Here is a 7782-nt window from a genome sequence, read left to right as displayed (position 1 = left end):
TCGGCAGCCGAGATATTGTCGCCTTCGTCAGGCCTGATGAGAAGAGATCAGATAACATCGAACAGCGACTCGGGTAATATGGACGTAGATATGTTAAAACATACTGTACCTCCATAGAGGAATCGGCGATACTTTTCTTTGCAAAGGTTCTATTTATGAATTAACAAGACAGCAGATTAACTAAAACAGTGGCCCCACTTTAAAAGGACATAAGATAATTAGCAGCTAGATTTCTAACAGAGGCAATCATCATCATCACATAATGAAAAACAGATACAACATAACAAATACAAGTTATTATTATTATTATTATTATAGTAATTTTTACTTTATTAGTAGTATTATTCACATTTTTTGTCCCAGTTGATGATTACTGTTGCTGCTGCTAGAAATAGACTATATTAATAATTATTATTATTACTATTAGTCGTTGTGGCAGTACAAGTAGTGATATAAATTAATTAATTCATATAGCTGCAATATTAAGGATTGATGTAATATACAGCGAATAATGACATGGATATGTTAAGATATAGCACAAGAAGCAATACCAATATAAGGGTGCTTTTATTGCCATTGTCCACTGCTAAGATAGTCGATCCCAGGACAGTTATTCTCAGGAGCAAGAATGCGGTGGCCCACACACCACAGCATGAATACCAAAGAGTCTCTAACATTTATCAAATTGTCAATCTTTCATTACTACTAGTAAAACTTAACTAGGATCCCAATACTTTAAATACTTGGTATCACGTGTGCACACGCGTCGCTTTCAAATAAAACTTACATGCTTGACCTCCAGATGGCAGTGTCCACATTCATTTGGACTTGCCAGAGGGTGAATCTGTCGTAAAGGTATGACAAATTTCATGTATTGTTTTAATTTGTTTAATTAGCTCATGTCTAAGACTTGTATGTATACAGAAATATACACAGAGTGCATTGATGTGCACATCAAACATATTCATTTGCTTTGTTAAAGCAAAAGTTTCCAACCTTTTATGACCCTGAGTTTTGGGTGAGGTTTTACAAACATTTTCTGGAAAAATCAATGACAGTGGTGGTCTAATATGGTCTTTCTTTTTTAAGGCATCGTATTTTATCTGTCATAATCATAGCACAAATATGCTTTAAAAGTGTGGTATCTGAAGAAGACCTCAAGACCCTATACTTATTGATTGGCCAAGCAGATGCCATGAAAGCATTTTTTTTTTTATCATACCAATGACTACGCTTTGATTGGAAGGATAATACAGTAGTTGCCACAAATTTGATTTTGATTCATTTTGTAAAATGTTTTAATATTGTTAATGTTAAATACTAGAGGAATCTTACAATGCCTGATATCTTTTTTCTGAAGACAGAAACATCTTTTTAACCCTGTTAAAGAACTAACTTTAAGTGTCAACTATCACTACAAAGCTAACAAACGTTGTAGGTAATCCAGGAAAGAGTATTTGTCGCAACCTGTTGAAATATATTGCCTCCTTTCACCCTGTGACTTTTAAAGTCACCACCCAAAAACGTTAAAATCAAGTGTGACTCTGGTTCAAATTGAGAGTAAAACTGTATTATGTTGTTCACATCCTGAACACTTTCTGACCTCCAGCAGCACCAGTCTTTCCTTCACATGGACTCATAAAACCCACTTTAGTAAGCCTTTGTGTGTCAGCAGACGCGAGGTTAGCACAAGCACTACTTGACAGAGAGGGGGGGAGAGACAAGGGAAGGTGGTGGTAGCTGGGAGGGGTGCAGTGGAGAAGGAAATGAGGTCCGGACAGAACATCTTTTCTCAGCGGAGGCAGTGGCTGGAAGCACAGCAGTGGGTGTCTGTTCTTGAGCTGTAGGTGAGGATCAGGAGGTGTTTGTTGCCACAGTTCACAAGCAGGGCCCCCTGACAGCTTCGTTTGATGTGGTCGGCCCCTGTCGACGGCTGGCTCTTTGCGCCGACGTGACAGTCATTGCCTGGTGAGTGACTGTCAATGCCCCTACCAACAAAAGAGAAGACAGGCTTTCATGGGGCCTGATAATACCCAGGCCGCGATGAGGCCGCCGTTCTCACATACTTTGATCATGGGGATTCTTTTGCACACCTTTGTAGGGGCTGCCTATTTGTTCAACAGATGGAGAGTAGGCTGTTGTTGAAACAGCTTCACCTGGCCAGGGAGATATTATGGAGATGCTTCTCTATGAGATTTGTGCACAGCTAACATGGCTTTTGACACAAGTCTGTCAGTTTGTCTGAACCTGCTGAGTGTACATGCAGAGGTGAACAGATTACCCCTGGTGATGATGTACTGAATAAATTAATGCTTTGATGACGTAACACAGTCTCACAGTAAAACGTTTAGAAATATCTCCTTTTTTGTTTTTAATAAAATCTGTTAGTACCCCAGCTGTCAATTTGCAGAGTGAAAAAAATGCCAAGTCAGCATTTTTAAATAGTTCACCCAACAACCTTCCCTGTCTGTCTCTACTTCCTTGTGCTTTATATAGACCAGATTGTGTGTCCACACAGGTGTAAATCGTTTTTCATCTCTTTCTATCAGATGCTTGGACCTTTGCTTGTTATCTTGCTAAAAGCTGCACTACATCTCTCAAAACTCCGTTAGCATCTGAACGATAATTCGCTTATCACAACACTGCTAACAATGAACAATGATCGTGAAGCAGGACATGCAAATGTCATCAGTAGATCCAAACTGTGGTGGTCTTGTCAGTTCCTTCAACTACATCCGTTTGTTTAGCAGCCAACCACAACTAGAGATATCTACCACACCTGTGCTTTGGTCTGAACTGAACTACCTGGTACTGTTAAGATCAGAAAACAATAACTGCATAATCACTGACTTTACATAAAATAAACTGTTTCTTGAATTATATGACTTTGGCATATTGTCTGCATAGGCACTTGCCTTGAACAATGTATGTATGTAGAAAAGTGATTATCTGAAAAAGGAAAGATTTTGTTAAAAACTGGTGAGATCCAAGTAGCTATGTTAAAAGGCAGCAGTCCAAGGGTACAAAGTTAGAAAAACAGCAAGAAAAAAGCAAGACAAGCATTTAGCAGGAACAGAAAACAATTAATAATAGGGAGCTTTTACTGAGGGATTGTCTGTGCTAGGAAGGAGGTCAGGTTTCAGATCCTTTTGAAGACTTTGATAGTACAAAACAGGCCTCATTATAGAGATATTATCTCTATTCAGATACTTACAGAGCTGCTTCGATCCCTGCTGGGAAAGATTAGGTTCCTCGACTCGAGAACATCCTCCTTAGGGTGCCTGGCTCTCTGCGTGCCTTTCTCTGTTCACGACACACCCACATTACACAGGTCAACACAAATCAGTTCAAAGCAGCAAAGCTCAACAAAACTCACTTGATACAGATTTGTCATATTCCAATTATTCTTGTAAGAGTGGGAAAAAGGGTCAAAAGGTTGGTCAATTAACCAGACATTACTAACAAACCAATAGTTATTTTGTCTTTTGCCGATGTAAGACCATTGTCCACAAAACGAAAATTTGTCCGGGTTTTAAAATATTTTGGACAGTATATAATATTTTAATCTTTCATTTATTGCATTGGTATTTGTGTCGCTTTAAGAATCAATAGGCTTTCAGTTCAGTCCAGTTTACTGGGGCCTCCACGACTATTTGCACCTCCAGTAAAGAGATATGTTCTTGAGTGGATAGCTTCGGTAGAGGATTCAACATGGTAGCGATTGCAAGCATTTGGGACAGAACTGTGAAAACTGTTAAAAACAGCAAGACTATTTTGCAGTGTGATTTTATTGACAACCATTAGTAACATTAACATGCCTATCAAAGTAACTATTGTGCTACTTTAAAGAATAGGGTATAAACACACATTGCAGTTCAGACACTGGCAAGGTAATAATTAAGAAATATTTGAATATCAAATGTAATCTTGTATTTATGCTTTTATAGTTTTGCTTTTATGTCACGTAGCTGTATGTTCACAAATCTCAAAAGATTACTCAATCTTTCAATATAAGACACTTGCTTTTGAGTTATAAACTAAAGATTGTGACATACATTTCTTACAGATTGCAAATGTGCACTTTAGGTGATGGGAACTTGACAAGACAGTTATGTGCCACATGTCTTGATCACGAAAGTAAACGAAAGGCTGTTATTTACAACATCAAAGCATAGCACTGTAAAACAGCAGGATGTTGCATGTTAGGACATTGATAGAAAAGGGACACATAAGACACTTGTCTATGGTCTGGCACTGAGCTCAGAGCCCAAACATTTGCTTCTAAGACACCACAATCCAATCTGCTGCCACATCTGACATTCACATGAGGCCCAAACTTCGTTGATGACCTCAGAAAGCTCTTTAATTTTTCAAAGAGATTTTAAGTACATAGAAGGATATATGATTTTAATTACAATCTACTTTTATCAAGGAAGAAACAACTGTGTCTTCTTCAGCTCAATTTTCCTCTGTTTCTCTTGTTCCTACTCTATGTGTTGTTTTTCTACAATTACAATTTTCGCAATTAAAGCACAAAGCAACAAGTGATTTTATACCTTTTAATCTTTTTATTATTAAAATTTGACCAACAAACTTGGTTTACCAGGCTAACCAATAAAATTGAGCACTTTTGAAATATCCAGGTTGGATAAGATGTTGCTTGTCAATTGGACCATGATAATATTTAGATGAGCTTCATTCAAAATTCAAAAAATGTGGGCATAAATGGCCTTAAAAGATTGCATCAAGCACTACCATTATATACTATTATATGAAGTGACTGAAGTTATAGCTGTCTGAAATACACACCATGTTTATCATGTTTATGAAGTCATGCTGTCATAATTTGAGCTTAAGATCATAAACAAATTTTTGGAACATTCCCATTTGGGAGCATCAAGTCATTCAGATTTCAAAGCAGCAAATGCAGCCTCAGACCATTTGACTGCAGTATGATGCTCTTTTTCTGAAATTCTGGGTTTGTTTTATGTCAGATGTGATGGAACATGTGAAGTCTTGATAGTCGTCCAGATGTTTTTTTTTGTTTGTTGTTTTTTCTGAATGTGACTTATGAATTCTTGGTATTTGTGTTATTTTTGGTTTGCAGGGTTTGAGGCCTTGAGGCTTCAATTCTCGCTTAATTTCTGTCTTGTTGTTGAGTCATGAACACTAACCACCTTTTGTCCTTATTGAGAATCATTACTGTATCAGATCAAAAACAATGATGTCATCTTCAAAATTCAGGAGTTTCCCGCTGAGATGAAGAGCTATAATTTGTGTACAGAGAACAAGGAGAGAACATGCATGGAGGGGCAATGGTGCTGATGGTGCTTCTGTGCTGAAGAAGGTGCTTCCTGGTCCCCATCTGCTTATGCCGGTCACTCTGGAAGCTGGTGAGCCACTGATAGGTGAACCTTGGTCCTATTAGCAAGGTTAGCTTCTGGTGGATGATGACTGGGTTGATGGTGTTAAAAGCTGAGCTGAAGTCCACAAACAGGATGCTGTTTGCGGGATGAAGTGCGGTCCCAAAATGACTACATTGTCTGCTAACCTCTTTGCTCAGTAAACAAACAGCAGGGGGTCTGTGATGTCCTTCAAACTTTTCAATACCAGTCACTCAAAGGATTTCATGGCCACAGGCGTAAGGGTGATAGGGCTCTAGTCATTTAACCCTGTGATGGTGTGTTTCTTGGGGACCCAATGAACTGACTTGATAAACCGCTTTTTTTTTTTTTTTTTATCTGGTAAATACAACCTGTCAACAGAGAAAGGAATGCTAGAAGATCTCGTAAAACAAAACATTTTGTCCTGATAAAAAGAAATTCAAGGTAAGAAACAGAATCACTGACCTCAGTCACTCTGGAAAGGAATACAAAGCAATTTTAAGGGCTTAGGACAAACTATATTGAGAGCCTTTATCTACAAATTGAGAAAACATTAATCAGTATTAAAGAGCCTATTGAAAATACCACAATCGCTTATCAATGACCCACCCACAAGGATCTACTGGTCCACCGGTGAGGTGAAAACTGCTTGGAGATTAAACGTATTTATTAACACAGTGGAAATGGCAGTGGGCTCCCACATCTTCTCCCCTCACCATCGTTAGCAACACTGTGTCTATTGTGGATCACTTCCTGTTGCTAGAAGCTACTTTCTCAGAGTCTAATTGTCCTTGTTAATAGACACCGTTTAGGAAAATGCCCAGCAAAGACTGTCCCTGCAGTATCAACTAAGGCTGGTTATGGTCATCTTCAACAACGCCTTTATTCAGTTTGTCTTGTGTACCTCCATCACTGTGTGGTTTGGCTAATCCACAAAACGAGGCAGGTCTAAACTACATCAAACAGTAAGGTCTGCAGAGAAAATCATTGGTGTTGACCTTCATTCCATCCAGGACTTGTGCAGGTCTAGAGTCAGGAAAAGGGCAGTTGCCATCTCTGCACACCCCACACATCCTGGACACAAACTGTTAAGACTTTTACCTTAATGTCAGCACCATAGAGCGATGTTTGCAAAAACCAGGAGCTCGAGAGACAGCTACTTCTGTGAGGCTGTCTCTCTAATGAATACTTAAAAGTACCCAAATCAATACCAAAAATTTCCACTAAATGTTGCTTTCTCTTTTGTAAAAGACTCTATATTTACATATAAACTAAAAATGTTTGATTTTTATTTCCCTTCTATATTTATATTTAACATCTCTTCATTGAAAGCAATTTGGAACTGATATAAAAATTGCTTCTTTTACTTTGTTTGATGATCTAAAATTTTCAAATGTGACCGAAAAGCAAAACCAGAATACATCCATAAAGGGACAACCACCACTGTAAATAAGGGTAACGAATTTTTAGTTAAAAACATACAAAACAAGTGACTGGTCTCGTTTTCCATCCTCTTTTCTTCATCTGAATGGTTAAAGGTTAGATATAACACAGATGGAACAGCAGGTCTGCAGAAGTGGTTAAAATGCTTAAACAGTATAAAGCTGCTTTCACACTTTCTAAGTACAAAATTCTCAAAAGCTCTTCTAGTGCTGGACAAACAGGACCCAAAAGTGGTACTTGCAAGTCAAGGAAGCCCCCCTCTAAAGAAAAGATGATTTATAAAGCTCACAAATGAATTTTTGCAGCTCTTGTTTTGTGTTTTACAAAAATATGCATGTGAAAGAAATTAAGGTATATGACTAGTTAAATTAGAAACTAAATCAAATAAGGCAATCTGAATTTCTTTGTTTAGCCTATGGGTAATTTGTTTTTCTACATTTTCTTGAAAGATGACATAAGGCTTAACAGGATTAAACAGGCCGGCCGTACATCACTGCCTCAACCTAATCAGGATTATTAAACAGCTTGTAAAAAACAGACAAGAGTGTGGGAAGTCACAAAAAATGTGCTTTTCATTTCCATTCCGCTCTGCTAAATTAAATGGTAAAGATCAGAGGGGGTGTTTCACTGAAATATTAACACAGGTGATCAAAACGTCTCTCTGGCATCCTCTGGAATAGCTCTGCTAACACTTCTTCAACCTGCAACAGGGAACCTGCTCTGTGTCTCTGACTGCTTGATGATTTAAACCAGAAGCCGTGAAAAAAAAAAAAAAAGCAAAGCCTTCCCTTAATTTGTCCCATATGCCTAAAGAGAAGAAATGGGCATGAAGGTGTCAAAAAAACTGCCTCCTAGCTGGCTCAGGGTCTGTTATGAGACAGTAATGGAGATGATTTGCTACAAAATGCTTCACATCAAGGGGACACAGCGGAGGTCATAAGATGGAACCGAGGTT

The sequence above is a fragment of the Xiphophorus couchianus genome, chromosome 9, assembly GCF_001444195.1.
Source record: "Xiphophorus couchianus chromosome 9, X_couchianus-1.0, whole genome shotgun sequence".
NCBI classification, from domain to species: Eukaryota; Metazoa; Chordata; class Actinopteri; order Cyprinodontiformes; family Poeciliidae; genus Xiphophorus; species Xiphophorus couchianus.
The sequence above is the reverse complement of the archived record's forward strand: the minus strand, read 5'-3'. Positions refer to the sequence as shown.